The following is a 10,678-nucleotide window of genomic DNA, read 5'->3' on the forward strand; positions in this document are numbered from 1 at the left end:
CGACCGCCCGCCTCCCACAAAAGCACTCTGTTCCTCTGCAATGATGTGTGGTAGAATTGGTTTGAGCCTGTTTGTGAGTACTTTGGAGATTATTTTATATAAGAAATTGTAGAGACTGATAGGCGATACTGCTCCAGTTTTTCAGGCTGTGGGACTTTGGGAATCAGTGTGATGAGTGTTCTGTTTAATGCGGGATCTAGATGACCAGAGTTGAAGAATAGTTGTATTTCTTGAAAGATCTCCTTGGAGATTGCTGACCAGTGCTCTTTGTAGAAGATGCCATGGAACCCGTCAGGACCGGGTGCCTTGAAAGCTCCCAGTTGCTGCATAGCTGTGGTGATTTCCTCCTCGGTAAGTGGAGCCATCAAGGTATGATTCATCTGGTCATGTACTAAAGTAGGAATGAGTTGTATGATAGGTTGCCAATTGTGGGAGCCCACTGATGTATATAGATTTTTGTAAAACTATGCTCTCATCCCCTGTATCTGCTTTTCCCCTCGAACCCATACTTCACTCTCATTTTTCAACATTGTTATCTGGTTTCTACTTCTCCTCTGAATTGTCGTCGCATGAAAAAATCGTGTATTTCTATCGCCCCACTTTATCCAGCTGATTCTCAACCGCATACCCCAATACATCTCCTCTTGACGCCATAACTTATCAATTTCTTTAGTAATCTCATTCTGTTGAGCTGATTCTCCAGTGATTTGTGTGCTGTTCATCAGGTTCTGGAGTTCACCTTTTAGCCAGGTGACCCTCTTCTTTGCATGGCCGAATTTGCTCTTGCTCCACTGTATCAACTTCTGCTGTACTTGCTTCAGTTTGTCCACCAGGTTAAGATCCTTTGTAGTAGGGTCATTCCAAGTATCTGTGACTATGTTTTTGCTTTCTACATCGTCAGTCCAATATGCTTCATACTTAAATTGCTTTCTTTTTTTGCTCTTTGGTTGAGCCAGGGATAACAGGAGAGGAGTATGATCTGAGCCTATCGCCGGGAGTGCAATGCATTTAGCCTCTAGGTAGGTAATTCTCCACTGAAGCGAGCGAAAAGCCCTATCTAGTCTCTTTTTCACCAGATTTTCTCCCTCACGTTTGTTTGACCAGGTGAAGGAGCACCCCTTACATTCCAGGTCCATCAAGGAGCATTGATTGACAAAGTCTCTGAATGCAGTTAACCTATAAGTTTTAGCTCTGTACTTACCCACTTTCTCCCAGTGATTTAATATTTCATTAAAATCTCCCAAGCAAAGCCATGGTAGTCGGTAATGCATACTAACTGAGGAAATCTGTTCCCATAACTCGATTCTTTCCATGAAAACAGTTGGAGCATGGAGAAAAATAATTTTCATTTCCGATTCTTGTCTTTCGTATGACATTGGGTGAAGATGGTCAGTGGCTAAAGAGGAGTCAATAGATAACTCAGATGATCATCCCGAATAAAGCTAAGCCCTTTGTGTACCCTCCGGATTAAGTATGTAACTATTTTGGAATTTGAGTCTCTTTAAAACAATTAAAATTTACAGAATTGTCAATTTGCGGTAGAGTCAAAATGAGATTTATAATTTAAAAATTATAATAAAATCATCATTTTAAATTATCCTTTATAGATGCCATGTTATATTGACAAAATAGCCATTTTAGCATATTAGGAAAAAAAAATCCATTAGGTAATTTGGTCCATCAAAATGATCACATTATTTGCTCATTTGTTCTTCATTTACATTGTGGCAAGTTTTGTCTCCAAATTCAGTCTTGGATGCTCACCACCACTCCCCTTGCTCGGTCTATAGATTTATGCAGGTAGTTTGGCCATGGCCTACGGTGCATGGCCAGGGGACAATTATCGACAAAGTTGTAAATTTATTACATTTTTGTTAATTTAATAATGAACTTTTAAGTTGTGCCAATTAAATCATAAATATTTTCACGTTTTGTCAATTGAATCCCAAACCTTATCACATTTTCCCAATTGAGTCTATTCGGTCAATTTTTGATTAGTAATCTGGCCATCTTATAAGGCACGGCTTACCATCACTACCCAAAGTTGTAAAAAGAGGGAAAAAATTGAAAGAATAAATAAATAATTTGAAAAATATTTAAAAATTATTAAAATCATTCATGTCGGTGTCGGTCGTGCCACGAGCTGGCGTTCATGTATTCTTGACTAGAATTGGTTTGTTGAACTCAATTAACAAAACGTAAAATGTTCAAGATTCAATTGGCACAATTAAAAAGTTTGGAAGTGAATTGATAAAAGTGAAATAGGTATGAATGATTTTCCCAAAAATGGCCCTTGGGTTGATTGGCAGTTAAACTCGTTTCAGTCCTTAAAGGTTTAGTGCCTTCAATCTTATCTTTTATTTCTTTCATTACACAGCATGGACGAAATAACGGAAGAACTTGATTGTGCTAATTTGACAAGACCCAATTGTACTTCCACAACAAATTTTGGGAATCCCAGGGCACTCATCTCATTGTAAAAATTACTGAAAAGGAGATTCTGTCATAATATATTTATATGGATTAAAATTATTTGTCACGATTGGGACTTGCTTTTCTTGATGATGCTTCTTGTGGCGGCGAATCTTCCATGCCACACATAAAAATTTCCATTACAACCTTTCTTTTTCCCGTCTTGTTAAAAATGTGGTATTTAAAACTATGAAATTTACAAAATCGCCATTTTTCAGTACCTTACATAATATGGTATGTGATTTAAAATGACAAGATTAACAAAATCACCTTTTGAATGTAACCCTCTATAAATGGTATATTATCTTGACAAAATAGACATTTTAGGATATTATTCCATTGGGTAAACTTTTCCTATAAATAATTAGTTATAAATTCCATAAGTTTCAGACCGATGGCATAAGTATTGCATTAGTCACAACACAAGCAAAAAAATATAATATCACATCGCCAGGATCACATTATATTCCAAATTTATACATTTATTCTGGCAATTATTTATTTCAAAACATAGAGTGGAATTATTCCTCCGGAGCATGCGCTTGCTTAATCTTTAAGCTTCACTGGATCTGCAAGATTTTACCAAAAGAAATTATAATGTATAATCCAATAAATCTAGACAAGATGAACGAACGAAATATATTCTATGAATTTAATTCATGATTAAGATGAACAAAAAAAAGAGAATTTTGGAATATTCATCCGGTAACGAATAAGCTCGATCTAATAAAGATTTTTCGAGATAAGATTGGTGTATTATTGGACTTTAAGGCGGGGGACTTGCCGGCGTCAATGGCAGCGGGAGGAGGGCACGTTTCACTGCGTGCGCACTCCTTCTAACACGGGTAGAAAGGCTTGGCGCCGGCACATTCTTGTCTGCATATTCGATTGATGTAGTCATTGCAACGATCACCATGTGCTAATTGTGCGGCGAATAAGGCAAAGATGATCATCGCCGCCACCGCCATCGCCACCAGCCTCTTGAAACTTGAAGTCGCCATTCGAGTTTTCTTTTTTTTGGATTCTCACCCACTGATAAAAAAATATGAAAATTTGTTGTAGTAGATAGAGAACGGGATGGATAGGAATTTATACAGAATGAAGCTTAGCTGGCAGAGGCAGCTTAAGGAAAGAGAGACCTCAGGCTCCTTGGAAAGCTGTGAAACGAAAGAGCTAAATTAGTGACAAAACCAATTAACTATCAAAATAAATATTGTCAAAGAAAAAAATATTTAACTTCCCATTCTTTAATTTTTTTCTCTATCTTATTAATCAAATTATACATTATTTTCACTTACCAAAAAAAAAAAAATTATACATTATTTTCGTGGGAATTTCATTTTAATTAAAAAAAAAAACAGAAACTTTAATTTCGATAATGTAGCTTTTTGCGTGTCTTAACAAATGCACCTACCATATAAGCATGTTCACGGATTTTGTTTCCATATAATTTAATAAGATCCTAATAATAAAGATTTTTCCAAGGATCCTATCTGGGCAACTTTTCTTTTGGAGAAAATTATAAAAAAAATCATAAATCTATTAAACTCTTACGAATTCGAGCCTAACCTTTTAATTATATAAAAATGGTGAGTAAATCATATACATGTATTATATAAAAATTATGTATTATATAACAATTATATATCATTTTGGGATATTTATTTTTCATTTTGGAATTTTAGAAAGAATATAAAAAGGTCGAAAGAAAAAGTACCTTCCTCCCCAAGTGTCGGCGAGCGGTATTCACATTTTATTTTTCTTTATCGTTCCCATGCGAAGGAGCGTGGAGGTCCACCTGTCAGCCTCCGATTGGGCGGATGATGATGGCGCGCAAAGAAAGATTCAATGGCGGTGCACACGTGCAAGCTTCCCGGCAATTTCCCTCCCCCTTCTTCTTCTTCTTCTTCCCCCTTAGACGCGTTCGTTCTCTCAAGCTCGAGCTTTTCCCCACCGCCGGCGAGTCCTCGAACGACCGCATCTCAATCGCCGATCGACTTGCCGACGTCCCGCGTCGCCACCGATCGATTCTCCGCCGCTCGAGTTCCAGGTCCAGGTTGCTCCCTGCTCCCTCGTCTACGAGCGATTTTCACGTGTCTATGTTTTGCTCGAGTTTGGTGTCCTTTCGATCGCCTGCATTCATGTCCACTTCGTTTGCATGATTAGTTTAGTTATGGTTTAGGATGGGTTCTGGTTGTTAAGAATAACAAACAACGCATCACTCGTTTTGGAATTTGAATGAGTCATGCATTGTTATTCTTGACACTGGTAACAGTGAAGGTCTCAGGCCATGGAAGCTATCGAGAGCATTTGTCTGTCGTGCATATCGGGGTTTGTATGATCGTTTGGTATGATCCTTTCTTGTTAGACAATGAGGGGATATGTCGTTTCCATGCTAGGTTTGTTTCTAGCCAGTCGACGGATTCGACGCGGCAATGCTTGCGTGATGGTAAATCACATGGACTGCATCCCGAGGGGAAAAAGGCCGTGGCATTTGAATGATCCGGGGATTTGGCAAGCTGATTTAAGAAGTGAATTCGACTTTTTGCGACGCGATTTTTGCCGCATATGAATTTAGGAAAGCAAATGGCTTGTGCCTGAAAGAAATAGATAGCCTATTTATGTCGGTTTGACTTGTGGCGATTGTTTACCTAAGGCTTTGGCATGGCTCAGGTTGACAGAAGTTGCCTCTTCTGCAGTTATGTACGTCAATCCACGGCTGCAGCCTGGGGCACCTACGCCATCGACACGTTCTCAGCCTAACCCGTTCGAAGATGCTCTTTATGGAGCTGGTCCTGGACTTATTCGAGGTGGCCTTGGTGCATATGGGGAGAAATTTTTGGGATCAAGCTCTGAGTATGTGCAAAGCAACGTGAGTATTGCACTGAAAAGTTGTAACCCGTTTGGTTGTTGCTTGCCTTTGGAGCTACATCTGAATTTTTTTTTCTTTTCTTTCCATTGAACGATGCCTGGTAGTCCTCTGTTTTAAGTGGATTGCAATAATGGCAAGAAGGAAGCTCATGAGTTGCTCAAATCAAAACTTTTAGTTGTTTCTTGTTGATTTGAAGGACGGTTGACTTATGCATTGCTGAGATGAAATTTTTGATGTAGTATACTATTATTCTGCAACCTCTGTATATATTTTTATCTGACGAGTTTCGTTTGGCGTCTTTTGGATTTTGCTTTCTGTGCGAGCAGATTAGTAGGTACTTTTCTAATCCCCAGTATTATTTTCAAGTAAATGATCAATACGTGAGGAACAAGTTGAAGGTGGTTTTATTCCCATTCCTTCACAGAGTAAGTGATGTCGTCATTGGGCAGTCGTCATTGGTAACTCTTGTTCATCCTTTCATCGATCTGCTTTGTGTATTCCTTTCTTCAGGTCACTGGACACGAATAATGGAACCGGTGGGAGGAAGGCTCTCATACAAACCCCTATTTATGATATCAATGCGCCGGACTTGTACATCCCATTCATGGCTTTTGGCACCTATGTTGTTCTTGCTGGCTTATTGTTGGGACTTCAGGGCCAGTATGTATTGCCTTTTCGGATGTTGAAGTTTGCATTCTTCTGTTTCTTAGACATTATCAATTTCTCCTTGGAGACAAGTTCTTTCCTGGATTTCCCATAATTGCTTTCACGCAAATAATGCTAGCATTCATCTTGCTTTGGACTGATATTTCGCATTGCCCAAGCTTCTTGGTAGACATTAATAAGGGGTTTTTTCAGGTTTAGCCCAGAAGCATTGCAATGGTTGTTTGTCAAAGGATTGCTTGGCTGGTCTCTGCAAGTAATGTTGCTGAAAGTCACGTTGCTTTCTCTGGGTGGTGTCGAGCCACCTTTGCTGGACATTGTGGCATATGCCGGGTACTCGTTCGCAGGGTTGTGCTTGGCTATTATTGGGAAAATTATCTTAAGATACATGTACTTTGTTATGATGCCATTGGCCTGCTTGTGTATGGGCATTTTCTTGGTGAAGACGATGAAGAGAGTCCTTTCTGCAGAGGTGAGAAGTTACGATGCAAGTAGGCTGCACTACCTCTTGCTCTTCATTGCTTTCGCACAGTTCCCACTTTTCTCATGGCTTGGCAATATTAGTCTCAACTGGCTTTTCTGAACTGAATCGTGTAATTTTTTGAGTGGAAAGAGTCCGTTTGGTAGCATTTTTTATGATTCTTGTACAGTTAACTTCTTTAATTCCCCTCTTAAATTTACTATGTTGAAGTTGGTTATTGATCATGCAACTTTGAGGCAGTGTTGGTGAAAAGACTATATGAAAACAACTTCTCAGATCACGGCAATTATGAGGTTTCATATCTCTTTTTCTTCTTTTTTTTAAACCTGGAGTAGTGGTTATGACTTCTCATCAGTACAGAATCACAAAAAGATAGTGGAATAAGGAGGATATTTACTTGATTAACATTGTATCTAAACCACTGGTATTGCCTGGCCTGGCCTGAGGTCCTGAGTATTATCTATTATCTTGCGATTTTTGGGCCATCTCTCACTTAAATCGCATTAAAAGGAAAAGATGATCTCAATCCGTCTCCATTATGGAGACCGTTGGATCAGATAAAGCCACAAGAACAGACAACTTGTTTCGGTGATTGGCAAGTAATCTTCTTAACTGGTTAATAAGTTTTCATGCTAAGTTACTCGCAATTAAGGTGTTGAAAACATTACCTTTTGTTCTTGGATGTTACCAAACAAAGAGAAAATTGTACTTATTCCTGTTACTTTTCACATTACTTTTCACAGCAACCATTCTTAGAAATGGCTGTGTATAATGGATTTAAAGTTACTTTTCCTTTGAAAATCTATTGATCACACTGAATATGTAATTTAAATTTCTGTATGCACAATCACTAACCTCGCATAAGAGCTGTTAAATTCATAGATCTAAAGTTACTTCTCCATTTGGAAAGTTCCTAGTGACATGACAATATTACAAACTAGGAAACATTACATAATTTCTGTCATACAAAGTCGCTAAATGATGTGAATACTAGTTAAATTCACTATTTGAAAGTGTGTTAGATAGATTTGAAGTTACTTTTCCTGTCCTAATTCACTCCAAATCCACATCCATGCTAGCCAATGTATCCAATGGCGAACTATCTCCATTTAGCCTCAAAAGTATTTAGGAATCGATCAAAGAAGAATCAACCTGCCATAATTTTTGGGAAAAGATTAGATAGACCCTGCATGAAACCAAGCCTCACTGCTGTTGATGATTCCTCATGCTTCAGGGGCATGCCTTAGCGTGAGTGATCATATGGCAACGTTTGGTCCATCCAATGTTATTTTCGAAGAGTGCGATGAGCAGCCACACAAAGTGGCTATCCTGTCTGAATTTAACTGCAGACTCATTCAGAAGATGGGTATAGCGACGCTGTTGTAAATTTCACCCATGCATAAGCTCGACTCATCGTCGTCACAAAGTAATGCATAAGCGGATACTTTTAATACATAGCCACAAATTTTAAGTGTAATTCTAACAAAGAAAAAGAAAGGAAATCTAGTGGAAGAAAGACCTGTCTATTTCTTCTAACCCATGACATTAAGGACGACTTCTATAGCAGTTCAACAGTTACTTTAAGTTGTACATGCATTACGCGTGCATATGTAAATATATACGCGTATCTATGTACCAACACACCAGACTATGATCAAACCTATCAACCACTACCCTCAAAGTTAACTCCTCTATTCTCATCCGAGATCAGGGACGGTGAAGTGCTCCTCATCATCGTCTGGGATTTCAATCCTCGGCTTCTTGTGTGAGACATTGAATTTGGAGGTCCTGGAGGAAGTGTAGTTGCTCGACTGTGGCATCGGCAGCTGGGAACTTCAGCCGCTTCTTGAGGGACGTGATCACTGAAAAGCCCCATGTCTGCAAGCCACTCTAGCTCTCCAAACTCTAGCTGCTCTTTCTGCAAGAAATTTACAAATCAAAACGAGCTCTAGAAATAACAGAACAATGAGTTAAATTTTTGGGAGTGCGACGAATCACCAGAAACCCAAGTTCAGAGCATTATTAGCATATATAGTCCAAAGTGATCACACTTTATCTCACCTTGTCAGAAGATTCAAAATCCGTTAACTGCAACAGGTCATCGACGCCCCATGGCGAAGTTGAGATGGAAAGCTGTTGGTGGGGTGTTTTAACTGGTTGAGAGCTCTGGTTCGGTGGCTTGGAGGGGTTTTGTCACCGTCCTTGGCACATCTAGATCTTAGAGCCACCTTAATGCCGGTGGCTAGGAACCTCTGGTGGTTCGCAGAGAGGCTCCCCGCGGAATGGATTGGTTCATCACAGTCCTGACAGAAGAGAGCTCGGTCTTCGACACAGAAGATGAACGCCGCCTTCTCCTGTATGTCAAAGTTATCATGAGATCGAGAAACTAGAGTGGAAAACAATTTTGTGGCTTGTATCACCTTTGAATTACCACAGAATCCTGCAGAAGTCAGAAAGCCAAAAGGACAAAGTAGTTCAATTTTGTTAGGCCATTTTAAGTCTTTCTAATTGCGCAAAATTCACAGGGCCCCCAAAGAACTAAATTGTGGCCATAGTAGGGTGTTAAATCGGTAATCACAACATGGTCATCATCAGCTAACTATAAGGATTTGCCATTCATTATAATGCACATCAGGGTCATCATGCTCTTCAGACAAAAAGAGAAGGATTGAATCGTCAAAATTGAGCAATAAGCAGCTGCTAAATTTAGCCAGAGAGATTGATCTGTGAATATTTATCCGGACAGAGAAAATAATCATCGATAGCTATGATAAGCAACTTTCTTTATGAACTAAAAGCTTAAGATAATAGAATAACCAACTAGTTACTTCATACAGAATAAGCAACTTTCTCAATATTTATTTCATCAGCTTCAAATTGCTTACAAACAAGATTAGTTCTAAACCAGATTTCCCATTAAGAACACAGAACAAAAAGAACAATTTTAAAGGTAAATCAACATCGACCAACGCATTAAATAAGGGAAGTACCCGGCAAATGTCACAGGGAGGGAGTTTGTTGGAGAGGCAGTTGAGGAGAAGCCTCTGGTGCTTGCTCGCGAGTTTGTTCGCTGCGTGAATCTCCACATCACATTTCTCACACAGCGCAGCTTCATCCGCGCAACATATCACTGTCGCCGGCGCTCTCTCGCACACATCACACTGTATCTTCATCTTCTTCTTCTTCTTCTTCTTCTTCTTCTTCACCTATCAACCTCAACAAGTGAAGTCTCTAAACCAAGCAGCAATGTTTAATTTTGAAAAATGCCCATCTCAGGCCACGCTGAGAGGACAAACAGACAAGTTCAAGAGTAATTTTCACAATTAAGAGAACAAGAGAAATAGAGTATCAAGAGGTGGAGGGAGAATGAAAGAAAAAGAGGAGGGCCGAGAGATATTGTTGCGTTCGTCTGTTTGTGCGCGTGGATGATTGATGAGGGCAAAGATACACGAGAGTGTTTGGTGGACAGTCAAGGGGCGAGAGAAGATAAGGAGATATGAGTTTTGGCCCGAATCAAAAGCATGAAATCCACAACATCCACCAAGTCTTTGGTGGGGTCAGACCCCATGTGGGTGAGCCGTCCTCAGAGAGAACATATCTTTTTTATGGTTCCTCGACATAGTACATCAATCTTGAATGGGGATTGACGTTGCTTTGATTGTCAAAAAATCAAAATCATACCTTTGACAATAACACGTGCCATGCGAGATAGGATCGTCAAGTCGTATCGTGTGGTATTAATCGCATAATTTCGAAGAGGTAAAAGTAGGATGTCGAGAAGTAGAATTTCTCCTTTTACCCTACGTTCTTTACGACAAAAGTGTTAATTATTTTCAAGAAATTCTGTGGACATGAGTACTTCCTGCCAAACTCACAAGAGGTCAATCGATATTGACAGGAGCGTATGGTGCTTAGAAGGAGAGTGGTTGCAACATTTTTAACCTCAAACTATATTCACATAGAGAACTTCTGGAGTGAAAGCTAATTGAACTGTGGGTCACTGCATGCTCAACTTTGCTAAACCAAGGAATGAAACATCTCGTGGTTAAGGCAACCAAAGAAGAGTGAAGATTGAGCTTGACCCTGAAAACCCTAATTTTGAGCCTCCTCTGAGACGTTAGTCCTCGACGGACCTCCATTACGATTCCCGCTGCGGACTCATTAAAACCCTTCATCGATCTCTTGAGCTT

The 10,678-nt window shown here is 39.5% G+C and overlaps 2 pseudogenes; one reads left to right on the plus strand and one right to left on the minus strand.

Annotated features, from left to right (window-relative positions):
* Positions 1–4,357: 4,357 nt before the first annotated feature.
* Positions 4,358–6,661, plus strand: LOC120287055 (annotated as a pseudogene).
* A 1,205-nt stretch (positions 6,662–7,866) lies between these two features.
* Positions 7,867–9,863, minus strand: LOC120286724 (annotated as a pseudogene).
* Positions 9,864–10,678: the final 815 nt, after the last annotated feature.

The sequence above is a fragment of the Eucalyptus grandis genome, chromosome 8 (assembly GCF_016545825.1).
Source record: "Eucalyptus grandis isolate ANBG69807.140 chromosome 8, ASM1654582v1, whole genome shotgun sequence".
In the NCBI taxonomy this organism is placed as follows: Eukaryota; Viridiplantae; Streptophyta; class Magnoliopsida; order Myrtales; family Myrtaceae; genus Eucalyptus; species Eucalyptus grandis.